The following is a 27,991-nucleotide window of genomic DNA, read 5'->3' as shown; positions in this document are numbered from 1 at the left end:
TAGGACTTGTACTCCATACCTTCTGCATTTCTTTCATTGATCCATTGAGAGTGGCATTCTCTGTTGTTACCAAGGGAGCTTGGAATGCCACACATCCAAAGCCATCTAACTGAAGACAGTGAGCGGAATTCAGGACCGTTCTAATTGACTGAAAGGTTCAAGCCCTAAGTCTCTGCCATCTGTAGCCCTTGTTGGATCTAATGGTGTCCGGGCTTCTGAGACGCAAGAACAAATGAGTTTGAAAGAAGACATTTTTAGCCTGGAGACCAACAGAGCGGCCAAAGGAATTGAAACTTTGAGAAATGTGAGTCTGTACAAAGACAGTGTTGAGGGTCCTGAGGCAAGGGGAATAATATCCCTGCCACTGCAGAAGTGGTAGATACAAGCTTTTCAAGTGTGGACTGAGTATGGGAGATCTGGACAGGAGTACATATGAGATATATTAAGTTTCTGGATGAATTTGTTGGTGTCTACTTATATGCATGTGTGATAAGCCAACAAGTAAAGGAACCTATCTATATTTAAGTGTTATTTAGTACTTAGCGAAATATTTTCCTATCTTTTGTTTTTAAGCAGTAGCATTAAATTCTTTCCAGTGTTACTTAATAAAGATAGTGTGGAACAATATTTTAACCTAATTTAAAATATTTTCTCTTCTGATTGGTATATTCTCTATTTCTACAACGACTGAAATTGTGAGTCTGCAGTGTGTCTCAAACAAATTTATATATCTTTCCATCAATGACTCTTAACTAATGATGTAAGATAGATTCTAATAAGAGTGTGTAGATACTCACGTGTTACTTCTGTAATGCGTAGAAAATTATCAAGCCCATTCATTATTTAAATAGCTTTGGCATTTTGGTGAACACCAACATTAACAAACCATGTTAACGTGATTTAAAGTATGTAATGAAATTTGCAACGCCATGTGATGACAGAACTCTCAAATTACTGCACATGGCGTTGACGGATCACCCCTATGAAGAGGTGCTGGCATTGTTTGGGGAGCAGATGCATATCCCCTGGGGCTGGCGACATTTCTACAAACACTTCCTTAGTTGATGCTACTGGAGGCCTGGCTTATTTGATGTTGAAATGTCATACAGTCTATGTGCCTATGATTTTAATCTGCTGTGCACTTAAGGGAGTTGGCATATGTTCAGACTACTAATATTTTCTGTGATTCTGTATGAGCCTGTGCCCTTTGTTTGTTTGTTTGTTTGTTTTCTTACTGTCCTCATTAGTAGATTTTCCAGGGTCTTTTTTCCAATCTCACATACCAGCTCTTTTGGAACAGGACTAGCTAGGGGTAGCTAGTTCCCCTGCAGATATGCAGCAGAAAACTTTTCCTTTCGTCTGCTTTTGCTACTTGTTCTTCTGGTTCTTTCAAAGTAATGACTAATTACAAATCTTTGGGCACAGAGTTTCACTAAGGAAGCATGACATTGTGACTTCTATGTATGTCCTAAGCAAGCAAAAGTAGAGGGTGGAAATACAAAAACTCTCTTTCTTGAGTTATTCAGTTTTCTTTTCACATTCACATGTTTTTATTCTCAAGTGCCGAGACTTCTTTTGGGAAGTCTTAGTAGTCATTTTAATCAGACGCTGCCTTTGGGGCATTCAAAGGCAGTGGTGCACGTCAATATGCCATGATCATAGCAGCTTCCACTGGACTTGGAAGCTCGCTTGATTTCCCCTGCTGGACTCCTTTTGCCCTTGGTTTTAGGTAAGAAAACTGAGGAATCCCACAGAGACAAAAGTCTCCTCAAACGTGACCTAGAGGCTGGTTTGGTTTTTGTGCCACCATCCTGTTTCCTGATAATCAGTGCTTGTTTCATTGGCATAGCAGTGAACACTCATTTGTTCTCTTATCCCACATTCATGGCGTAGGTAGTCACTTTAGTAACGTATATTAACTAATTTTTTTAGCATTACTACTAGGGAAGACAACCTGATATTAAAAGTACATGTGTCTAGCTGGCATCAGCACCTTCTACCTATAATTGTAGCTACATGGGCAGTTGAGATCAGAAGGATTGCAGTTTGAGGTCAGGCTGGCAAATAGTTCACAAGACCCCATCTCAACCAATACTGGGCATGACGGCGTGTGCCAGTTATACCAGTGATGGCTGTGTATAATAAGAGGATTATGGTCCAGGTCCACCTGGGCAAAAAGCGAGTCTCCATCTCAAAAATAAACCAGAGCAAGAGGAACTGGAGGCGGGGTTCAAAACCAGTAGAGCACCTGCCTAGCAAGCACAAAGCCATAAGTTCAAAGCCCAGTACTGCCACACAGATGTGTGTGCGTCTGCCTGTCTCTGTACATGCATAAATGTGCAGGAATACATGCGTAAACTCGTAGCATTTTGTGTTTGCCCATAGGTGGCGCCAGGTATCGCCTGTGTGGGGGGTGGGGTAGCGTTAGCATGTAGAGGTTGAGTGGGGGTGGGGGAGACGTCAGTGGAGTGATTAGTATATCCTGGGGAAGAAAGTAAGAAAGACCCTTTATTTCCAACAATTTCTTTTCCCCATGTCACCTTGGCATTTAATTTACTTCACTTACACAACTACTTGAAGTTTTCCCAGGTTAGTTGATCCTATTAATTATAACCTAGAGGGATTATATTAGTAATGTAACGGATTGCAGTAACTGGAGGAGGCCAGCGGTTGACTTTGGAGGAGCTGGTCCGCATGCGCTACACGTGGTAAGAGGAGCTGCGACTTCCTTCGCTTTCTGGTAGCCAGTTTGTTGGTTTCTCATGGTGACCTCAGGGGTTACCTGGGCCAAGACTGTCAGTTTAGAGGAAATGTTAGGAGACTGTTGCAAGTTCCCACTGTGGGGGCGTGATATAACGCCCTCTTCACCTGCCTGTGAGCCCTTTACTTGTTGCTGATGGGCATGGCTTCTCCTCACTGTATTTTGAGTGAATGCATTTTTTGTGAGTGTAGCTGGACATTTCAGAGTGGCATAGGATGTATGCATTATTTTAAAATCCAGTTTCTAGGTAATCTGAGTCCCAAGGGGACAGCACTCTGATGGTCCACATTTCCATCTTCCATCACTAGAAGAGGCTTCCTCCTCTTCCTTCTGTTCACTAACCATTGGGGTATGTATGATTTCTGCCATCTTACCTATTCTACTTTTTCTCGTGTTTTCTTTAACTTTGCACATATGAGTCTCTGAGGCAAATGGTTTAATTGTAAGTTATCAGGCATCCATGGGTTTTATGGTACAAAATTTTTTTCTTGCACCTGTGTTTGCTATTATTAGACTATTTATGTTTGCCAGTGAATATTCTCGGACATTATCTTCTAGCTGAAATGCAACTAAGTATACTTAAAAAATAGTACCTGTGCCATGTTTGCATCCCCATTTAGCTGGAAATCCCTCTTAATGTCACAAGGCTTGATTTTAAAATCTCGAGAACTTATACATAATAGAATCATGAGTGACTCTCTCCCCCAAACCCATTGGGAAATACAAGCCTCCTCTCAACTGGTTTGGACCATCCTAGGGCCATCTTTGATTAGCTTACCCTTATTTCGCCATATTTGTTAATTAACCCCAAAATTTAGCTGCACAGTAACTTGAGTATTTCTTTAGAGACCTTAATACTTTAGGGATACAAGTCACATTCATTTTGAAAGTCTTTATCCCAAGGCTCAGTAATTTTTTGTCTACCCAGAACAAAAAGCCACAGCTCTAATCAGAGTTAACACTGAGGCTTTACTGGGGCAGGTGCCGGGGATGAGGGTGGGTGGTAGATTTCAGAGTTTCAAAGAGAGATTTTCAGTCCTACAAGTTGTCTGCCTGCCTTGTACACATATTTTTGATTGACATACATGGAGAGCTACAAGAAATCAAAAAGAAATATTGTGCAGAATTGGGAAATACCTAATTGCTTCTCTGTTCATGTAAATCCAAGATAATTTTCTTGCAATACTCAATAAACACACTGGCCTCTCTTTATTCTCTAAATTAATCAAGTCTGTTTGCTGCCTTGAGTTGCTCAGCTATAAGTCACTGCACAGGGATGCCTAAGTATGGAGATGACAGAAAATTCAGTCAGGCTTCACACTTCCCAGGAAGGTAACTCCACAGCAGGCTATGTTTCTCTAGAGTCCATAAAACCAAGTCCACCCAGCAGGTTGATCTGCGGGTGCTGAGAGATTTTGCTGATAGACTTAACTCAGGGCAAGCTTATTATTTTAGGATATTTTAATATACTCTTTTATGCAGGGTATTAAGCTGTAGCACTTTCAGCAGGAATGACATCAAGTCCGTGATTTCCATGGAAGTTACTTTATCCCTTGACTTTGGTCTCTGCAATCACTTAGCATGTTCTTTATGACTTCGTATGAATTCTTTCTTATTTTTCGTAAAGGGTGCTGGGTTGGGGATGAGGGCAGGGTACTTATATTAGAGTCAAAGTGGAAATGCATGTCACACTGTTACCTGTGGTGGTGTCTGTTAGTAATGTGAATTCTGAAGTTCACCTTTGAGGTCTCCTGTTTGTCTTGAAGAAGTTGGCTAAGGATAAAAGCAAAGAATCACAAATAGTATTTTCATTTTTTTCAAAGGTTTCTGGGTTCTCAGCTTGTAAACATGATTCTAAACGTATATTATTAGATTATAATGTCTCATTTATTCCCATATTAAGATTGACCCACAGCATCATATAGATAGATTGAATCATTCTTGGAATACACCATTTCACAGAGAGTCCACATGGTTGTCCATTGAAATTGCTTTGACAACTGCAACCATATTTTGTAAGGGTTTAGTTTGGATTATTCTTACTTGGATATCCTTGGATTATTTTCAGAGGTACACAGGTAGCATAGGATGGTAGAGAAGAAGCATTTGTTGAGTTGCCTGGCACTGAGCCAAGAGTTTTTATAGATGTCATTCTATTTACTTTACTTCTCATAGGACGTTATTGAGTTTTAATTTATCATGGCCATTTCCCAGATGAGGAAGTCAAGGCTCTGAACGACTCAGCAAGGTCACAGAGCTACCAGGTAGAGGAGCTGAGTCTGACTTGAATGTCTGTGTCCTGCCATTGCATCTCACGTTTCACACCTCCCAGCACACACCAAGGCTTCTGTGGCCTCCATTTATGACGCTAGGGCTCAGCTTGCAACTATGGAGCTGACCTTATCCATTAGAGTATGATATTATGGCTGAAGAAGGTGGACTGGTCCTCTGGGATTTGGGAGCCTCCATGGTCAGGAATCAAAAGGATGAGTCAGTCCTGCCTTTTGGGTCCTGTAACTTGAGTGCCAGAAGGAATGACAGACTAAGGGCATGTTAGTGGGCTGCCATTTCTGACAACTGCAATGGGGAGGTTTGAGTTTTATATGTTCCTTAGTTCTTGCCCATTTAATTTTACTGTAATGACTCATCCTTCAGTGTACTCTTTTGCTCTTTCCTTTCCTCCCCAAATACTCATGCTTCAAGTGCACAGATTTCTTCAACCCTGACAGAGAACCCAACAGAAATCAACATTAGACTAGCTTTCCTGCAGCCGTCTGCTCATTTTGTACAGCTTTGGCCCAGATAGCTCAAAGCTGCAGTATATAAGGAGAGAACTGGTATGGCCTATTGCAGACATGCCCAGTGGCCTAGTGTAACTTTGCTTTTGAAAAAAAACTACAAAGTAGATTGATTCCTTATTAAACCTGTAATGTAGTAGGTATATCCTGAACCAATCCACATGACATAACACACATTGGACCTATAAGGTGGTGTGAACCTTCAGTAATTCTGGCTATTGTAGAAATTAAATGGAAATGACTAGTTTTTAATGTGCTCTATTATTTGAGGAAATATCACTCACTTGTCACTAGAAGTTTGGAAGTATTTTCCTTGGAGAATAAGGCTGGAGAAATTGGGCCTCCAGTTGACAGAGTAGATGCTGCTTGTCTCCCTTACCAAGTTCTCTCTGAAGATATAACCCACTCTGTTACCTAAGTCTTATACTTGAATAGTGGGCACTCACCAGCACTGGTGCTTGTTAATCTATCCAGCCGTTACTGGATCCAACCATTACTAGAAGCTTGGTGCTCCAATAAAGGTACACCAATTCCATATTTAAAATTTTTAAAAATTGCATTGAAACGTGGGTACATTTTTCACTATCCATGAATGCTGATTCTAACTTTTCAGAAATGTTTCTTTTACATCATTGAGCCCACTTGCAAATAAATTCCAGTTCCTCCTGGTGCCCTACATCTGACTCAGGCTCTCTTCACTTTCTGAGTCACCATCCACTGCTCTTGCATTGTCACTTACCCAGATGAGCAGCTAGTTAGTAAGACAAGAAAGGAAGGAAGGGAGGGAGGGAGAGAGGGAGGGAGGAAGAAAGGAAGGAAGGGAGGGAGGAAGAAAAAGTAAAAAGAGAAGGCTGTATTTGGAGATGGTAATGAATTCTGGCTATAAGAAATCTATCCAGACAAGCCAATTGTATGGAATTGACACTCCATATCTCATCTTGTGGAAGAAAAACTGAAGACAGGCCAAACAGGTCCCTTTTCAGGGGTCTACATACATCAGTATGTCTAATCCAGTGATGGGCGAGGCAGCCAGTAGCAGCTGTTATTTCATTGCGAAACTGTTTTCAAAATCATAGCCATTCGCAGTCCAAAAAACCCTTACAGGTCATGCTTGAATACCTTCCATGTGCCCCATGTAGAAATACATGGCAAGTAGATTGGACATGCCCTATGAATTATACCTTATTTATTATTATGGGGCCCTCCCTTTTTCCATCATGCTTTGGAATTATGGGCTGGAGCAGTTTTTAATACTCTATTTATTTTAGGGGAGGAAAATGTTTTTCTTTAACCACAACATTCATGCAATACCAACTGCTGGCACTTTCCCCAGCATTTAAGGAAATATTGTTGTAAGACTTTTATGTTCTCTACTTCAATCAGCCAGAGCCAGCAGTATCCCCATAGAAGGACCCTCAACAGACCATTTTCAGCATTTTGCTACAATTAAACTCCTCTGGTTTTAGCCCTCAGGCAATTTAGTACCTTTTTACATATGCACATTATGAACTTTTGACCAGGGTCTAGCAGCCATATTTTATAGCGCTGCTCCTGGAAGCAGGCTTAACAAGTTCCTCTGAGTATTGCACTTGGAGTCAGTTGTGGAAAAGGTAATTTAAGCAACTTGCAGCGAGGCCATTCAGAATCTCAGCGATGATCCTAAATATTTCTCTCTCTCCCTCTCTCTCTTGCTCACTCACTCCCCCCCCCCCTTTTTTTTTTTTCTTGTTTCCTCTGGAAGCTGGTAGCAAGAGCTTTCAAAGTCCGTGATTGATCTTTTATTCAGTAGCTAACGAGGGCTGTGATGCTATTAGTGTGCTACAAGGCAAGAGAACAGTGATTTAATGAAGTGTCTAGTGAGTCTGCCATAGATTTATCCTGTTGTCGCTAATTTGCAGTGCCATGGCGAGCATAAAGGAAACGGCGCCCACACTGCTATTAAGCAGGTATTTCCTTAGTAAATTGTTGTAAGGTCAGGTACAGTTATCTGAGGAAAAGCAATGCCTTACCTCTTCAGTGTCTGCAAATGACAGCGCCGTGCTGAGCACTCACTGAAGTGGAACAGGGAGATCAGAGGTCTGTCTCCAAGTCGCCCTTAGCGGAGGCAGGAGCAGATAACTGCCAAGTGCAAGTAATAGAGTCATAATTGGTGATTAGAACTGGAAAGGGGCAATAACATCTTAATACAAACTGGCGTATGTTATAGTTACTGTCAGTTGTTGTAAACTCGTCCTGCCACCTGGACTAGTTACGTTTCTCTTGATTAGCGCTGAGAAATGAGGCAGAGGCAGCAGGCTCTGGGTCAGACACAAGGATGGCATCCACTCCAACCACAGCTGCTTTCCGGGGTCTTACCCTGGCTCCACTGATTTACTTTGGTAGCCATGCTTGCCCCCCTTGGATCATACCACAGTAACTTTTCTCCAGCACCCTGGGAGGACTGTGACTTCATGAATGTCCTCTGATCTCCTCTTTCCAGACACGGTGACATTTATGTACCCTGGCTTTGAGGCTCTCGAACTTTTGTTTTATTTGCCTTTGCTAAGGGGAGGTATTTGCCTCATGTCAAATCTGTATCCCACTGCAATTCTGTGCTCACAGTAATGGATTTGGTCTTGCTGTGCCAGAAAGAAAACATGAAAGAAAATAAAGACACAGCACGGAGGGATTATACACTTGGGATATGTCTTTTCCAGGACGCTTGGGGATAGTTCAAGTGCAGTGTGCATGTTTGAGGTGCCCTTGCAGTACATGAAGATGACATCCATCCATGGGGAAGGCAATTGAAGAAATTTTATATGATATTCAATAAAAGGCCAGGCTGCTAAAAAGACAGCCCTTGAAAACCAAGGTGTCCAACTGCGCGTTGACACAGACAGGAGACATTTCTATGCTCTGTAGCCTAACAGTTCTTGAAATTCCTAGAAGAAGCTTCCAGCATTTCCCAGACATGCTGAACAGCTGTCATTATTGATAAATAGGTGGCTGGTCATTTGTATTATTTTGAGTCGGACAAGGCTTGTCCAGATGCCTGGGAGAGAAAAGTGAGATGCCATAATGAACTTTCGTGTGTGGCTACATCTTATTAATATGGCTCGTAGTAGATTCTCATTAAATGTTTCTTTGCTTCTGCAGCTGTGGGGTTGTTGATTGAAGGTTTGTTGTTGGGTTCTCACCCTGATCCATAAATTCTGGGTTATTCTCATGGCTGCTTCACCCCAGGGCTGATGTGTGTTAGGTTAGTTAAGGTTTATGATCAAGTAAAGAGTTTAAAGGAGTGTTTTATAAGAAGGCCGCATTGGCAGATGGTCTCCTGGTGATTTAAGGGGGTGAGTCACACGTCCCAATTTTCCAGGATGGACTTCTGGCCTTCAGCAAGTCATGTTCAATTTGCAATGCTGGTGGAGCTACCTTTTCATCAAGGTGGTCTTGCTGTTGGAATGGAAACCTTAGCTTGTTGGTCTGGAGATCAGAAGTGAGAACACATAGGCTGTTGTCAAGTAACGAATTGATCCAAGCCACCCATGTCTGTGAAAGCTGGGTAGGGCCTGGGAAGGGCTCTGTCTGTTCCATTGCAGAGATGTGGCACAGGGAGATATGCTGTGGGACCCATTTCCTAACATGGTGGCTGAGGACACAGCTGGCATGCCTACTCCTAAGTGGAAATAGAGGATGATGGATGGAAGGAAAGGAGGGAAAGAGACATGTGGAAGCAGAGAAAAAGGGAGAAGAAAGAAGAGAGGGAGGAGGGAGGGAGATGGGAGGAGCCCAGCTACAGTGTTGGTCACAGCTTCCCATAGCCCACAGAAAGTATTTTGGCAAAGTAACCAGTGAAAATAACAGTTACAAATGGCTATAATGAACTGAGTGCTCACTATGTACCCAAATCTCATTTAATCTGGATGGAAATCTTTCAAGGAACCCCAATTCCTAGATGATAAAGCTGCAGCTTAGAGCCCATGTCAGGAGCAAGTCAGGATTTGCACTCAGGTCTATATGTACTTTACTTTCTAGCTATAAATACAGGTATGTTCCTCATTTCTTTTTCCCCTTTTTTATTATCATATTATTTTTGTACTGGGAGTGCATTGTGACATTTACCAAAGTTCTTACAATGTATCATAGTTGAATTCATCCCCTCCATCATTCTCCTTTAACCCCCCTCCCCTCATTGCTGGAATAGTTTCAACAGGTCTCACTTTTATGCATGATTATATACCATTTCCACCATATTCACCCTCCTACACCCTTTCCTTGTATCCTCTCCCCCCACTGGTACCAAACCCCAAACAGGACCTGTTTTACCTTCCGTGAAATAGAGGAGATATAAGTCCACACATATATGCATATCTTGGTTTTTTGCTGAGCAGCTTTGTATCTAGAACTTAACGTCTTTGTATCTGATTTTTCTTTTATTAGAGGTTCTGAGGTGTTTTAAAAAATTTTTATTAGCATCTAATAGCTGAAAAGGGATCTACATTGTGATACTTACATACATGCTTACAATATATCTTAGTTATTTATCCTCCATCATTCTCCCTCTTCCCCCCCTCTCCCTTCTTAGAACATATTTTTAAAGGTATTCTGTATTTCATGTATTTTTTTTCTGTCTGAAGTAGTGATCTTTAGAATCAGAGTTGCATTCGTATGGGCTCTATTAATTTTAACACTAAAAGAGACTGACCTGTAGACATAAGAGGTCATACATTATATGATTCCATTTACATAAAATATCCAGAACAGGAACCACCATAGACCCAGAATGCAGACTGCTGGCTTCCAGAGACTGTCGGAGGGCATGGAGAGTGAATGTTAATGGGTATGGGGACTTCCTTGTGGGGGCTTGGCACATTTTGGGACTAGACAGAGATGATATTTGCACAACTCTGAATGTACTAAATGCACTGAATTGCACACTTTAAAATGGTTAATTTTATGTTTTGCCAATTTCACCTCAATAAACTGTGTAAAGAGAGATGTTTTGATACATGGGGCGTATTAAGCTTCTCATTCCCCAGCTCTTCCATCCGCACAAACAGTCCCACTGTGGTAGCATGGGCAGGAAGTGGTTGGGTTGAGGGTAAAGCCAGGTAAACAGCTCAGAGAGGACCCAGTGCCTGCCCTGTGTGGTGTCGGGCACGGAGCCTTTGGAGGCACGTGCTTACCTTATCATCTCTTGACCATGCTATTGATTAGTTATGTGTTTGCCTGTGTTATTAATAATGCATACCTTGAAAAATCTATGTGCATTATAGTCTTTGATCTTACCATGAGTTTCAAAGCCAGAGATTCCATTTTCCTTTTCTTTCTTGTTTTTTATTTTTTTAATTTTCAAAAAAGTAGACTAGAAATAATTTTAAAACTTTCCCAGTTTCAAGTGGAGGACTTCTTATTGTGCATGTGTGTGATATACATGTATACACACGTATGATACACATAAGCATATGCACACAAACATTTGTATGTATACATGTGTGTGTACACATACATGTATGCATATTTATCTACACTGTGCATACACATATAAATATATCCATACATATTTGTGTACCTATGTGTACATGTGTACAAACATACCCATCTATGCATCCTAAGAAGAGATTCATAAAACTCATGCAGTTCAAGTTTGCTGTGCTCTCAAGGTGAGGCTTATTTGAATGGAAGACTTACTCATCTCCTAGATTAAAACAGAAATTAAAGACTTCAGACTAAGGCAGGATCAAAGGGTCTCTTTTCATTGTTCTTTTATTGTTTATTGACTTCAAAAAGACTTTTTAGTTTAAACTGACTTTAATGTCTCTTGAATGCTCTTTTGTAAAATGACTTTGAAAACTCCCAGATAATGTCTTCATTAAGTGTAGAAAAATCTTAGAAAAAAATATAACTGTAACTTGGCTTTTATTAAAGTAGAATGAGATAAAGCTTTGCTTAATTAATGTCTGTTTTCCCTCTGTTGAGAATGATAAGGAAAAAGGGGGCTGAAATTAGTGCTGATAAAAGCTTGAAATAGACAAGGCAGCACTGGAACTCTCTCCCTCATTCTTAGAATCATAGAAGAACAAACTTCAGACAACTCTGTGACAACACTGCAGTATTCTAGACACCCTGGCCTTTTTTTTTTTTTTTTTGGATATAAAATGAATGTAAACCAAGGGGCAACACTCACTGTGGCTTCTTTCTACCTTTTTGGCTTCATTTTGTTTGTGTTTGTCTCTAACACCTGTTGTTTAAAACAAATAGTCCTTCAGGTAAGTATATTCTCCTTTGCATTTAATAAACACAAAACTGTACCTCTTCTTTCCTAATCCACTATCCAGAACTCACCTCCCTCAGACTGTCTGTCCTCATTGCCCAGGGACAGTTGTCCCTGGCCTCTGGGTGTCAAGGATCCTTTAATACTGGATCATCTGTGGCTTTCTGCCTGTTTTCTGTAAAGCTTCTCCTTTCTAGAGAGCTGACCTGCTTCTTAGGCTTAGGAACACTGCCTTTTTTATATAAAATAAAACTTCATGCAGAGCCAAACAGTAGAAGCCGACTCTGAGGCTCCAACAATGGTGCCCACTGGCTGGTCACACTGGCTGCCTCCTTCCACGCCTCAACCCATGTTATTACAATAGCAGTAATGTTGCATAGGACCACCTCCCAGCAGAGGCTAAACTGAGTTTCTGTACCCATCCTTTGCTTCCTCCCAACCCAGGAATCACAGTTCCTTGAGGGGCGGTCTCATGTGCCTTCTCAACCTGAGACTTCATACCTGGGTGTAGTAGCACAAGGCTATAATCCCGGTTGCTCAAGTGGGAGAGTGAGATGGGAGAGTCACTAGAGCCTAACAGTAACCAGTTCTAGACTGGCCTGGACTAGACTGAGACCTGCTACCTTAAGGAACAAGAAGAAAATAAAAGAAAAATATAAAAGAAACTTTAAGCCTTCTCTTTTTGAAACTTCATAATAAGTGGAAGCACTGCGGTAGGGAGAAAAATCAGGGTTTGGGATGTAACAAACCCAGCTACCAGTGCTGTCTGTGACATACTCACCAGGCCTGCTGACCTACCACAGATTACTGAGCCTGTCTAACGCTCAGTTTCCTCATCTACTTCCTGGAATTGTGGTCCAATCAAATGAGGTGCACAAGATGCAGTAGCCATCCGTGTCCTGGTTTGCACAACCCTCTGCCATGTCCTTTGCTTTGCTGCAGACCCGCCCTGGTTCTTTCTTTTGAGGTGCCTAACATTTGAAAAGGCTTCGCTTTTTACCTGTCACTTGCTACAGTGTTTGAGAGAGCCTTTCTTTGTTGTGGTGGCTTCCTCCTAATAGCTCTGCATGACTTGGCTTGCCTCTGTTGATGTGTCTCTTGATGGATGCCAGGACGAGCTGGCCTTCCTCTTTCTCAAAATTCCAAATGGCACTGAGCTGTCGATTTTAGAGGCAGATGTTTTAAGTGACACCGAGTCGCTACGTGTTTGTTATGTAAACCCTTGGGGATATTTATGCCTTCTCCTGAGAAGGGTAATTGAGTCTCCAAACCACCCACCAAGATTTCTTCTTCCTGTAAAGTATTTAAGGACTGCACTGTAAAGATATTCCCCTCTGCAGTTTGTTTTCCATCCAGCAGCTGGAGAACAAGGAAAATATAGGTCCCTGTAACTTACAAAAACCAACCTCTTAAGCTACAAAACGTGTGTCCCCACAATAGCACTGGGAGAAGGGCTGACGGCAAACAAGAAGTGAGCAGAAAAGAAACCACGGCTCTGAAATTAAGATGGCAGGCTCCACAATGCGGCAAGATGATGGGGTTATGAATCACCCATTCAGTCTGAAGCTTGACCTCCCCTGGAAGTGTATCAGGGGTGTGCAGAAGCACTTTCTGATAAAAGAGGCCTAGGTAAGAGATGTGAGAAGCCAAACCTTAAAAGCACAGCAGGGCTGCCAAACACATCTCTTCCTCACAGTGAGGACTGTGGACTCAGCTTATACCATGGACAGCCAGGTGGGGACACAAGTGTCATCAGGCATGTTTTCCCGAAGAAACTGTCCTTCTAGAGCGGTGAACCACTGACCCACCTGAGCTGATGTGGGGTGACACCTGTAGATGCTCCTTTGGTTGTTTGCTTAACAGATCTAAAGCAAACCAACATGTGTAATCTGAGATTAGAGCCAATAGTAAGTGGATAAAAATGTCTCAGGAACTCTGCAATGTTTAACTTGTAGATTGACGTATTATTAAAAGTAATGCTGGCTGCTTTTACAAGTCCACATATATACAGTGACTCAAACATGGTCAGAGTTTATTTCTTGCTTTTGCAAGACCCAGAGTAATTGTTCTGGGGTATAAGCCAGTTCCCTTCCATGTGGTGACTCAGGAACCCAGGCTCTTTCCATCTTGTTGCTCTTGCCTTCTTCCTTATCTGCACTAAGCTATTGCAAGAGGCAAGTACCTGGGGCATCCTGTGAGGAGGTATTATAAGGCAAGGCCTGGGAGTGGCACATCTAAGAGTTGCAATTGACCAGGAAATACATTCTACTTATGTGCCCAGGAGGAATTGGGGCATGGCCAATCTTCGCCCTGGCTGATTGTTTGAAATTACTTTGGATTCTCAGGTTATCTTTTTTTTCCCAAATCTTTCTTGTGTTTGACTCTGAATAGCTAGAGATAATGAACCAACTTTCTGCCCTCCATGACTTCAGGCTTGTGGGGATGCAGGATTGCTGTGGTTGTCCAGTATGCTGTGTGCCTCTGCCTACCTTCTGCTATATAGGCCAGAAAAGATACTACTTCATACCCTACCTGCCACATTGGGATAACCATGTGGCAGGTGCCAGTCAACAAATAAAAGCAGAAATCAATAGCAGATTTTCTTGGACAACTTTTGCTTTCTTGCAGAAAAGACAAGGTGTTGCTAGTGGTTTTGTTTCCCCTTACTTGCTACTCTGAATGAGATTTGATGCCTCCAGCTGCTGTAATCTTGCTTCCATGACCCAACAAACAAGAGGCAAAAGTCAAAGGAACAACAGAGAATGGCCTTCACGTTGTACAACTACTGTCCAGCCTCAGCATCCATTTGACAGTCAGCCATACTTCTTCTTCCAAGATCTGCTTCTTTCTCCCTCCTGCCAATTCATGAACCAGTAATAAACATGATGATGAAGCATGGAGTACAGCTTCAAGTGGATTCTGGATCCCACTTGAAGAACTATCAGAGGTGAAGGTTTTTTGGGAAAGCAACCATTATCCCTCACCTCGTTTGTTTGGATGTTTGCAAATAATCATTAAGTTTTTCTTCCAAAGGGGAAAGTTATCAATTGTAACATAGGTAGACTTTCCTTCCCATTTGCATTTTTCTCTCCAGCACACTTTTGTTGTGGTGGTTTGTGCTGTCATGATCTCAGAACTCTTCATCATGCATGAAATCCCTGAAGTGATATTTCAAGTTCTTACCTTTCTTATCATTGCTCCTTTTCCTGTGTTACTTTGTAGTGAGGCACAGTTATATTGTGGTAATTGCCTCATGGTATTTAAAAATCTTTATTTGGGCCACATTGGTTAGATGATAAAAATAAATAGTCCTTGGACATGACTTGGCATGGGTGAGGCTGGAGTTTCTATCACTTTTAATTTTCCTCATCATAAGCATAATGATAATAATAATTTTCTATGTCAAGAAATAGTTTTAATATCATTGTCAAGTAGATGTTAAATAAGATTTTAAAGCACTTTACTGCATCAATTTCCAATGTGTGTTTTCCTGTTCATTAAAACTATCCTAGATAACAGTTTTCTGTTTTTGATTCTTCAGATACTTCAAATATTGCAAGATAACTTCTTTAGAAATATTACATAATTCAAACTTTTCACTTTACTCAGGAAAGCCACTCCTTTGACTATTCCAATTAGGGACTATAATGCTGATTTGTGCACATTTTTTTTTTAGGAGCCTCTGCTTATGGTGGTCAGAGAAGAAATCACCATAAGAAGGGGATTAAGGTGGAAAGGAGAAAATTGGAGGTGATGAACCAATTTGGGTTGTAATACATATATACATGGAATGTCACAAGGAAAATCCCTGTATAGCTACTCTTAGACAGAACAGATCCTGGGGGAGGGGGGATGGTAACAGTGGGAGTGGGGAGATTGTGAGGAGAGGGTATAGGTAGGTGAATATGGTGCAAATATTGTATACCCATGTATGTAAATGGAAAGATGAGACCTGTTGGGGGCAGGGGGAATAAAGGAGAATGATAGGGCTGGGGGCATGGCTCAATTGGTAGAGGGCCTGCCTAGCAAGCAAGAGTCCTGAGTTCAAATGAGTACCACCAAAAAAAAAAAAAAATTCATCCTGATGGGCTGGGATGTAGCCCGGTGGTACAGTGGCTTGCCTAGCATGCTTGAGGCCCTGGGTTTGATCCCAGCACCAAAAAAGAAAAGAAAAAAAAGGAGAATGATGAAGGGAATGAATTTAACTATGATATATTGTGAGAACTTTTATAAATGTCATATTGTATCCTCAGTACAACAATAATTAAAAAATAAAATAATAGCTGTTTTAAAACCATCAAAAAAAGATTGAAAGAAGGAAAAGTAACACTGCAAATATCCATTCCTGTCTGTATTTCAAAATAAGACCCCAGCCACAGAGAAGTGCAAACAGAAAGGGTTGGCTGCACACTGTGTTCATCTAACCCATTGCATTAACAGTGAAATTATGGAGCAGGGCCAGAGGGAGTATGGTCAACCTCGTATCTCATAAGCCAAGGATATCCAGTACTGCACATTCCAAAGCTATCAGTTCTGCAAGCCTTTGCTCGTTTTTAAATAACAAAACTTTGGGGCCTTGATAATTGTTTCCAAATGAAGAAATTCAGAAAGTTTAAAATATAATTTTCTGTCAATAGGAACAAATTTATCTTGCTGTTCTGTAAAACACACAGAATTTGGAATGTGTGCCATCAAACTTTGCTACACTGGGGAAAACTGTGTCATTTCATTGTCAAATGAGAGAGCATCATCAGAATGAATCCCAAATCACAGTGGGATTACTGGTCTATCTCCTTCCTGGACCAGTGATATTTGGGAAGTTTGAAACCATGCTTGTAATGTTATTATAGCTCTCATGGCCATTAAAAAAATTCTTTCTCTTCAACAAGTCCCAACCTTGACTCTCTGTTTGGACTGCTCTTTATTCCCAGGTCTTTGCAGGGTGAACAGTACAAACACTGAGTGGTCCTCTGCAGGCCCAAAAAGAGTCACCTCTAAGAATATTGAGTCTTCACTTGGTGTAGCATGCCAGCCAAGTCCTCATAACATGCACACCACCATTCTTCTGCTTCACAGTTACAGTATTAATTTAGGGACGATGGGGGAAAGTGGTCCCTCTTTATCTGTTAATTCCTTGGGGGAAGTTCGGTTCAGAATGAATAGTCTCAAAATGTGTAATAAAGTTACCTATCAAGACCACTTTTGCAGAGAGATTTAAATGTGATAATAAGAATAAAAGAAGATGAAGTGACATTGAGGACATCTTCTTTTATAACTGCTCTTGGTCTTGACTGTTAAGCACACTGTAAAATGACTTTTATACATTTATGGATGGAAATGGTTCTGCTGAAATTTTAAGTGTTAACATTGTTCAAACTTCCATTACTAACACCTCTCACATTGTTATAAAACAGTTTCATATTTGACATTTTGATCATACTAACCTGGGACATTTTATGCTGAAGCTCTCCCTGCATTCAATAGATTCAATTCTATGCTATTTTGATTTTAGCATCTTTCTATAGGAAGCCAATACATTATGTTTGCACATTTTATCTCCATGCATTCTCTAAACTGATCATCATCACTGAAGATATTTTGGAGAGAGAAAGAGAGAGAGAGAGAGAGGTTAATTTTTTATGGTTGGTTTTGGTGGGAAAGAAGAATTTTTTTTTCTTTCTCAACCTCGTTCTTTTTCAGATTTTCTTTATTTGCTATTCCTCAAAGCTACCACTATTCAAACTATAGTGCACAAACTGCATCTTATTTTTTGTGACAGGTTTTTTGAGATATAATTCACATACCATATAATTCATCCACCTCAAGTGTACAATTCAGCGGCTGTTAGTATATTCACAAACTTGGGAAAACATTGCCACAATCAACTTTAGAACATTTTTACTATCCCCAAAAGAAAGTCTGTATCCCATAGTGGTCATCCCCTAGCCTCTACCCTCCTTCCTTCCTAGGCTTTGGTCACCTAACCATGTCTTTTCACTCTTTCTCTGTGGATTTGCAGTCTGGACATTTCTCATGATTGGAACCCTGCACTATGTGGTGCTTTGTGACTGGCTTCATCTATTCATTTATTCTTTCTTTCTTACAAGTACAAAATGTAAAAGCAAATACATACATACACAGAAACTTTTAGCTGACACTATTGGATTCCTTTCTGTAGATAACTTAGCACCTCTCGGTGCTGACGTCTCCCAGGTGTTTAAGCCATGCTTGTTGAGTATATAATTGATGGATAAAGCTAATGCCAGTGACTTGGCCCTTAAAGCCACTTTCAGTACAGCTGCGGACACATCTGCAACAAAGGGTACCTCATTAACAGGATAAGGCCACAGTTCTGCTTTAGAAATTACATTATGTGGACCCCTCCGATAGCTCCGGCATTCGAAGCTGCTGCTGTTTCTTCCTGGTCTCCATTTTCTGCTGCCTGTGAAGTGAGAGCAGGACCCACCCTCTGGACTCTTTGGGCCCTCCTTTGTTATCTCCAAGTTGGTTGTAATGGCACCTTCTTCAGATATTGTTGTTGTTGAGGTAGGATCATTTGGTAGTGGATAAATTTGAGTTTGTCACTATTTTGCTTATTTCTTCCCAGGGTTTTGTAGGAAAGATTAAGGTGTTGCTTGACTGTAAATCATTCCTTATAAAATTTAGGGCTGCTTTATAAAGGCTAACTTTGTTGAAGACAACTTGAGCCACGACTTGCATCTTGATGGAAAGAGGTAACGAAGAATGGATCTCAAGAATTTATTATGAAATGAGTGGAGTTGGGATTTGGATTTACCTGACACATTCTTTCCTTTACTTCTCCAGAGATACTCTCTGTAAGATGACAGAATGGACCCTGGGAACACCAAACCTAGACAAAGTTTGGCCACAAAACTGGTGATGGACGTACAGGACATAATTGGACAATCGGCTTTCCTGTTTATTTAAGATCTGTCCTCATTATCGCAGAGGATGGAAAGTCTGCTTAAGTTATAAGGTAGCTAATTGCTTCCTCTGTTGAAGACTTAAATGAGTTTTAAAGCGAAATGCGTATCTCCAAGAGCTAAGTAGCCAACACACAATAGGCAATTGAGGTAGCAAAGACTAATTTAGAAAGGGCTCCCTCTCTCTCTCTCTCTCTCTCTCTCTCTCTCTCTCTCTCTCTCTCTCTCTCTCTTCCTCTCCCCATCGCCCTGTGTCATCCCTCCTCCCTACCTCCCTTGTTTTTCTTCCTTCCTTTTCTTTCTTACCTCTTCTTTCCTTTTTTTCTCCCCACTATCTTTCTTCCACTCTCTCCCTTCCTTCCTTCTTCAGTGCTTTCCTCCTTTTAACCATTATAAATACAGTGGAGTTGTGACTGTGGGCATTTGCAGGTAATTAAATAAATTATTTATACATTTAACACAATCTTGAATTACTAGACGATCATCTTAGGCACTCCAAAGTAGAAGAGCCCTCGAAAGCAATATCCATGCATACATATTCCATAGCACGTCTCACAGTCTAAATATTGCTTTTAGTGTAATCGAAGCAGCAAGAGTAGTCACAGTAGTTGATGGACTATTTTTCAAATTGATTTCAAAAATGTATTTAAGGGGATGATCTTCTAGTCTAGATTACCTATTGATTTTTAATATGAAAAGCTCATTATGTAAGCAGTAACTGCATATAAAAACCTAGCAAACCTTTGCATAAATCCTTTAATTGAATTTCCAGAGCCTGTGGTTCTACTTTTTTTTAATTAAATCTATTCCTTTTTTTTAAGTGTTACTGTGTAATTTGCATGCTGTGAAGAGGCCCTGTCCCAGATAAAGTACCATTGATCCTTATTAAACCTCACCTCTGGGCTTGCTTAAAACTAACTGGAAAAATGAAAGTGTTCATGCTGCAATGCACTTATAACTTGTGTGATAGGATTATGGAAAAAATAATAAAACTAATTTCCAGGAGAGAATTTATAATGTGAGATTTTATTTTCTTTCAATTTGATAATTAATAGTGAAATCATATCATATGTATAAATCATATTTTAGTCTATAAACTGAAAAGGCAATTAGGAAAGATAACATATACTTGATGTAAAACCATCATGTTACATGTGATAATCTTTTGACACTTAAATTTTTTTAATTGTGGAAGGAAAGGATTATGAGTTCAAGTCAAACACATTAAATGGCGGGTTTCATTGGAAAAAATCTGATGCTTTTATTATGCACTATATTAGGAGATTTTTAATATTAGTGTGAGGAAGTATAAAAGATATGGAAAAAGATATTCTGGTTATGTTTGTGCTAAAATGTATGTATTAGAATTGCCAAGGGAAAGAAAAATATAAAGACTGCAATAGGTTTTTCTATTTTTTAATACCTAACATTTGTTATTTTAAGGGCAATAAAATCCCCTAAAGAAATATTCATAATCAATAAGAACACAAAATATGGAATATATTAACTGAGTTATAAAAATGTTTGTAGTGTAGCACAAAATGAAAAACACAGCAAGTTATGTACGGTTTAAAGTGTAATCAATTTTGAGGTTGTATACAAGGATATAAATGATAAACACAAGTAGCATTTTTAGTAAAGGCTGTTACAAAATACTGTATTTATGGCCTATTCCATTCTTTTTATAGCTCATTAATGTGGAAAACAAACACAGTGTATCCATCTTCTCAGACAGCTTAAAATTCCCTTAAATGATATTTTTAAATGGAAATACTGAGCTCATTTGCTCTGTTTTTTTTTTTTTTCTCTTTAAGCACATGTTAGGTTGCATGGGTGTACCCACCACACCAGGGTTCCTTTTCAGTCTTCAGAAAGAAAAAGTGATAATAATGATGCATTGCATTCCTTCCACAAAGCAGGGCCTCATCTAACACTTGGACAAATGGCCTGGCAACACTCCCTTCTTCTTATGAGGCTAAGTGCTCACCTTCCTTGTCTATTGCCACCCCAAGAAGAGCCTTCCCACCTTTGGAAGCTGCATTAATTCTTCTGAGCCACAAGGGGGCTGTTGAATTACTGGCTCATTGCATCCGCTGGCAGGAGAGTTTTAATGCTGGTTTCAAAGGTGCTTAATTTCCTGCTGTGCCTATGAATATGGATACAGTACATGCTCAGCAGTCTCACAGTTCCAACTAGACAGGTGCTTCCAGTGGGTATGGTTTTTTTTTTTTTTGCGGGGGGGGTTTCTTTTTTTTCCTTTTCTTTTTTACTTTTCCCTCTCTGAGTAAATGGAATCACTAATGTAATGTCATTAACTTATTCCCAGTATTGAATTTGGTGTTGATGTTTATATCATGGCCCCTTTACTCCTTTCATTTTGTCATTTTGTAGACATCACTAGCCTGTTATCATCAGCGGGGCATATTTCCTTAACTGGAGGGATCACTGGCTTGGATATCCAACCTTACAAAAATATAAGTAGGTATTGGCAGTACTCTATTTGTTTTCCATAATGTAGACATATTTGAAAAGAAAAAATCATTTTGGTAAGCAGGGAAATATTTTCATTGTTCCTTTTATCTCTATTTGGAATAATTTTAGCACTCCTTAGCTTGTTACTTCCATCCCTCCATCCATGTATCCATCCATCCACTTACCCAGACCTCCATGCATGCATGTATACACCCACCCACTTACCCATCCGTCTTTCCATCCATCCATCCAATACACATTGAGTGCCTAGTGTGTGTCAGTTACTACTTCAGACAGTAAGTATGTAGGTGTGAATTTGGTTCAGTCATTGCTTTCTGGCATTATGAGGAGGAAGGAGCTAAAATCTTAAACCAATAATTTTAACAGGAAGAAACAAAGACCTAAGTCAGCCTTGGAGAAGGTTGGACTTAGAGAAGTTTTTCATTATAATGCTGGAAAAAGTTTTAAGCCTGTGACTTTTACTTGGGTTTTATAGTTTACAGTGTAATATTATTGGAGGCAAAAAACCTGATGATGAGTTTGATAATGGTGATAGTTTTAGAATAAAGTCTCTTTGGGATGATGATGTAAAAGAAGATGCTTTACACAATAGAAATGGAAATAAGTCACATCTCATTCCCTAGAATAGACTGGTGTTGGTCTGGTTGCCTCCAGAGAATGGTGCGTCCAGTGTCATGGGAAGGATCGACAAGCAGATCTATCTGCAGAAGATGGGCAGTCATCTGCAAGTTAGGGTGAAGGGCCAGGAAATCAATTAACAAGGTAGAATCTGGCCTGGGAGGGTAGACAATGGTCAGAGGCAGGATTCACAGAGTTCCCTTAACAATGATTCAAGACACAAACCAGAAATGAAAGCCAAGTTGAGCTTGGTATAAATTAGAGGCCTCCAGTGATGCTGATCCAATAGTGTCACCTTGTTCGCTGCTGTCTCCTATGACAATGGTAATGAAACATCTAAACAGCAAGAGAAGTGGGAGACTAAGGGTGATAATCAGGCTGGCCTGCTCTCACCTATGCTTCCATACCTTTGTTAGGCCAATAGATGGGCTAGAATTGAGCTCAGTTCTGTGAGGTATCAGAAACAGTGAGCCTTCTGGAGCTTCCCTGTCTAATATGGAAGCTGTGAATCACATGCAACTATGTCAGTGTAAGTTAGTTAAAATTAAAAATTCCATTTCTCAGACACACTAGCCACATTGCAAGTGTTCAATAGCTACATGTGACTAGTGGCTACCATCTTGGATAATCCATGAGGAAATAGAGCATTTTAAACAGCAGAATGCGTCACGGACCAGCTTTTCTCTAAAACAAAAGTCTCCAAAGTGTAGAGAAATATGCTGGAGTTCCAAAAGAAAATATCACAACTTTTGTTTATTCATTAAATTCTTTGATTCATTATTCAATACCTCAAAACACTCATCAGGTGGTGAGTATTCCTGTAAGTGCTGTGTCTGTATTTACACATATCATCCTTGCAAATAGCCTATTGGATAGTACTATTATTGTACAGGAGAAAACTGAGCAAGGAGACCGCAGAGTTGGGATTCCAAATCAGGTTGTCCTGCTCCAGGATCCTCCATTCTCACTGGCTGGATAACATATGCTATTCTGCATAAATATTTCACAGGTGTGTTGACATGGGGGCCCTTTGTAGTCCTTGATGGTAGGGAGTTGTATGTGATAGGCAAGACATTCTGAACTTAGGCTGGATGTTTCCCCAGGCAGAGAGTGTCCATGGTTGGCCCTCCATCCTTTCTCTGGTCCCTGTGGAGTTCAGCTTCTGAAAACGCATAGCAGTATTGTCTGTTTGTCAGTTAAATGTGTTGAAACATTAGACTACCTGGTTTCAACTAGAGGAACCCTCAGAAAATGAATGGAAGACTCAGGAATATTTTTGCAGAGAGCAGCATATGAGATAGTACTTAGAATACAAACTCGGCAAGCAGTAAGAACAGGGCCGGGTAGGTAATTCAGCTGCTCCTAATATGTGCCTTTCATCTGGTACAAAGTATATGCAATGGCAATTTGATTAGGTGTTACAGGAAGTCAATCACAAAACAAATCTGAATTATCAAAGTGATTAGAAAGTGTGTGAATTATTTTTAAATCTGATTATTCAACCATAGACCATGCCTGGAGATAGTAGCTAACAGAATGATCCAAATTCATTTGTAAATAAATAAATAGATATCTGTTGATGTGTACCCTAAAATGATGAAAAGAAAGTGTGCAATTAACAGCAGCCCAAAGATTTTAGGATTTTAAATAGAGTCTGTGGCCTTTGCCTATATTGGTTTTCACTGGTCAGTTGGGATCTTAAGCTGTTTATTCTTTTCTACTAAAATCACATCCTTTCAACAGAATTGAAAATTCTGAAATAAAAAGTTTTGTAAGGAAAAATAAAAGGAGTCAATGATTAAAACAGAGTCATGGCATACAGCCTGAGCGTTTGACAGGAACATTGCTGGATGTGCCTTTGTTTATCATTAACCCTGGGAGACCTGTTTGCAGCTGCCAACCCTGAATTGAAAGGTCTTTAAAACATTTTTTAACTGTACTCTGATATCAGCATGTGAGTGCATTGAGTGTAGTTGATGGAATTCTAAAGACTGTAGCACTGTGGCCATATTCACCAGAACTATGTCGAGAACTTTTCTCAGGGCAGAGTACGTGTGTGTGCGTGCGTGCGTGCGTGTGTGTAGGTAGCAAGACAGCTGCATGTGTGAAAACTGCACAAACATAACATCTGTCTGTGAACCTTTTCTGTTCATCTTGTTGGGGCTTTAGAATAAAAGGTCACAATCTCTGTGCAGGAAGGGGACCCCTCCTTGCCCAACACCTTCTTAACTCACTTACCTTTGGTTCATGTTGAGACACTCAACATTTGCATTTCTGGTATCTTTTCCTCTCTATACTTTTCAAGGGCTTAAAAAAGATCTATTTCTAAAGAGTAACTCAGAACATGTCTGTTCTGAGAAACAAGTAGACCAGGTGGATCTTATGCATTCGTCACAGGGAATGCTGGATCAGATGCTCCTTGTCTTTGCACGTCACAATTCCATAACCTCCTTTCGTGGCTGAGAAAACTTACTTGTTGTCTTTCCTGATGTTGAAGAGCTTTACAGTATTTTCTTAGTTAACATTTATTGAAAATTTACTCCTGTGCTAAGTTCTTCTCAGTGGTTAAAATTTTCATTCTCCTTTTCTGGGTAAAGAGATTGAAGCTCAGAGGCATTCGGTATGAGCTAGGTAGATGGCAGAGCATTTACCAGCACCAAAACAATATCCCAGGACTGTGTCGTATCTGGGTTACTGGTACAATGAAAATGTATATTTCATTTTTCTTGGGAAGGACTCATCTTATACATGTTTCCCTGTGTCTAGCAAGCAGTGTCAGGCACATCTGTTTAAAGAAGGAAAGACAAAAAAAAGAGACAGGCATTTATAGCTGTTTCCTTAATTCTGTTGAGGTGAGGATTCAGGTTTGTAAGGATGGAAGCTTATGCATGTTGGGGGTCACTGTATGAAAGGAGTTCTGGAAGGGTTCCTGGTCACAAAGAGCTCTTCTGCTTCCTCTTCATTAGCCACATTTTGCAAAATCAACTTGGAGACACCCCTGTCAATGTCAGCAAGAATGTTTGACTTCTTCCTTTTCATCTCTTTATCTTTCCATGTTCTGAGACGCGAAAGGCACTTTTGCCATTTTGGGTTGGTGTTGAAGGTCATTTGAACAAGACTGTGTTTACTCTTTGACATAGATTTACCCTCAAGAGCCTGCATGCCCCTTTCCTTCCCCGAGAGAGACCCACTTCCAGGGAGATGTGTTCTTGTGTTCAGCCAAGTTGGTCTCCCGAAGCCTTGTCTGATGTGGAAGACTTTCTCAGTCTTCCACAAGACTTTCTACTTGGATCTGGGTGGATTTTTTTTTTTTTTTGGTAGTTTCTTAATGGTCTTTAGCAAAGGAAGTAAGTGACACTGATCAGTGGAGGCGGACAGTAAGATTTATAATGTATTTGTGCTAGCTGATTGCCAACAGAACCGGCCTTTCCCAGCGGTGCCGTACGCAGACTCAGAAAATCAATAGGGATTAACCTCTGACCCCCTGCACATACTTATGCTGTGGCTGCGTGGCTTACCAATATTTCATCTGTTTCACTTAGCTGCTGTTACGTACTCAATAATGTGTGGCCAGTCTCACAAGATACTAATTAATTTTTTAAACTGTAGCATCACTTGAAGTTGTGATAAAATTTCACACCTTTGGAAATCAGAGCCCTTTTGGTTTATTTATTAAACTCACATTAATTAGCTTTAATTTAAAAAAATGGGAAGGACAGTGCTGTGATGCAAGGTTTGCTTTGCTTACAGAAAGCCCTTGTGGTTAGCAGCAAAGGGACCTGTGAAGCTGTAACAGAGAGGGTGGCCCAGATGTATTGCAAGATGAGCCCCTTCCAGATCATTGCTAATTTCACTTTTTAGGCACACTTTTTTTTTCTTGTTAAAGGGACATTTATAAATAAATGGATACATATGCTATCTCACAATGAAATGAACCAGATGTATCATTTTGTAAGGATTCAAAATTACCTTTAATATGTAGTCTTTGAGCAAATGTGTGCCATGGCTTATATAAACATATGTGTTTTGTTACTTCTGCATAGAATGGAAAAGGAGCAAAACTTACAGTAATGTACTTTGACTTTTTACCTTTCTCTTTAAGCTTTTGCATATATTAAAGCACTATGCATTTGTCTTAAAAATTGAAATTATTACAGATTTTGTTCATCTAAGGCCCTTTTGTTTTGTTCACAGATTTTCTTTCTTTCTTTTTCTTTTTTTTGCAAGTATACATATTCCCCAGAGTTTACTTACAGTTTGCTATTGATCTGGCAGCTGGTACTTGAATTGGTCGATGTGCTCTGTAACTTGTTTAAGATACCCTACCTGAGCTATTAGTTTAAATAATGTATTCATAAATTGATTAATCATTACAGTAAGACTTATTAGCTGCATTTATATCTGCGTGTTATCCACAATTGACTTGTAGTCTAATAATCACGCATTCTTAAGCAGAAGTTGGGTTTATACATTAAATTTAATAATTATCAAAGGGAAAACAATAGTGTTTGTGCATGGAAGGCACATGAATGTGGGGCCTTAGCAGTTGGTTTCTCTAAGCAGGTTGGCCTTCTTCCTTTCCCTAGGTACAATAGATCATTCTCTTCCCAAAAATGAAATATAGGGAGTGGACCAAGTCCTGTCTGGAAGAAGTGATTGTGCTTGCTAGACCTGTCGTGCAGTCAGGGTTCTGAGAGATGGATTAGGTGGAGGGAGGAGAACTTGAAGGAACAGAACCTCTGTCTCCATTTCTCTAACAGCTTCATCATGGCAGAAGGTATGTGTGTATGGGGGTGGTTGGGGTGGGGGCGGGTAAGGGCATGTCTTTCCGCTGGCTTTCTAGGGTTTCCTGACACCACAAAGCTCATGTACCTGGTAAGACATCCCCTCTCTTCTCTTCTCCCCTCCCCCGGCCCCCTGCTGTGAGGTCAACAAACACAGCAGAGGCAGGAGAAGTGATAGAGGAATGTTCACTGTCCTTCCCATATTGGCATTCAGCTCAACACAGGACTTGAGATGATGTGCCTTTTTTTTTTTTTTTAAGTCAACAAAGTACTTTTAGAACAATTTTAAGTTCAGTGGAAAATTCAGTAGGATTTACAGAGTTACTAAACACTCTGTCCCCACGTGTATAACCTCCTCCAGCGACAAGTACTTTAATCCAACTGCACATTCATTAAAAACAATCTTTTGTTTGGCAGATGTGAATTTTGATTTTGCAGCAAGCTTGCTCCATAGGTCATACCCGACTCTCTGACTAGTCTTTTCAGGTTCGCTCTGGGGGGGTTCGGGATCTGCCAGACCCTCTACCCTAAACTCCACTGGAGCTGAACCCCTGTCTTCTTCCCATTAGGTAGGAAAGTCATTCTGTCTTGCCATGTGATTCTCTACTTCATAAATCCTCTTTTCAAACAGTATTCAACAACCTCCTAAATTAATATATACTGTGTTCTTTTAGTCATGGTGAGGGGAGTCTGTCTCACAGGGAGCATGTGTTCAGCTCTGTGTTGCCAGAGCATTGTCTGCCGTGTGCAGGACATCTGCTCACAAGAGCGCATTTGTGCTCCAGATTCAGGACTGCACCTCTGTCCGGATGCCTGCTCAGATGAAAGTCAGATGTGGTCCAACCAATTTTCCAAGGGTCCCTGTCCCCAGCATGGGGCCTCATGCATTAATGAGAGACCAAACCTACTTCCCACCACCACCCTCCATTCACTGCTTTGCTAACCATATCCCAAATGTTAGCATGGATCACTTTCTATGAAGCATAAAGAGCCAGCCAGGAAGCTTCAGCAGATAAATTATTTGCAATGTTTAATTAGTATTGCACAGATTTAGTAAATTTCTTAGTTACCTAGGAGTCCATGTAGCTTCTGAAAAGAGTTGGCTAAACTTTGAATAATAGATGTTTTGTTTAAAAGAAAGATCCGTTTGTGAATGCTGTTACCAGATACCTGATGGCAGGATGTGGGAGTGTGCTTGTAAATGTTTACATTAGGGATGTGTGTGTTGATTACAGTGGTGTAAATATTCATGCTCTAGCTGATTTCAAACTGCTAACACAAGGTCACTGATTGTAGAGTTGGAAAAACTTTGAGGTTGGGCACCAAGAGGTGTGTGGTAT

The 27,991-nt window shown here is 40.4% G+C and overlaps 1 protein-coding gene across 18 annotated transcripts in view; it reads left to right on the top strand.

Annotated features, from left to right (window-relative positions):
* The window catches only part of Wwox (WW domain containing oxidoreductase), a 927,061-nt gene that overhangs the window by 293,014 nt on the left and 606,056 nt on the right, over positions 1 to 27,991 (top strand). For 4 of the 18 annotated variants that reach the window (XR_012441877.1, XR_012441881.1, XR_012441880.1 and 1 more), the window contains exons 9-10: positions 18,638 to 18,809; positions 21,148 to 26,644. The exons of 13 other annotated variants lie outside the window; for them this stretch is intronic. The gene's annotated coding sequence lies outside the window, so the exon portion shown is untranslated. The remainder of the gene's footprint in view (positions 1 to 18,637; positions 18,810 to 21,147; positions 26,645 to 27,991) is intronic. One more of the 18 variants, XR_012441878.1, reaches the window with a different exon arrangement.

The sequence above is a fragment of the Castor canadensis genome, chromosome 15, assembly GCF_047511655.1.
Source record: "Castor canadensis chromosome 15, mCasCan1.hap1v2, whole genome shotgun sequence".
Taxonomy (NCBI): domain Eukaryota; kingdom Metazoa; phylum Chordata; class Mammalia; order Rodentia; family Castoridae; genus Castor; species Castor canadensis.
Note: the sequence above shows the minus strand (reverse complement) of the source record. Positions and strands in the feature narration are given on the sequence as shown.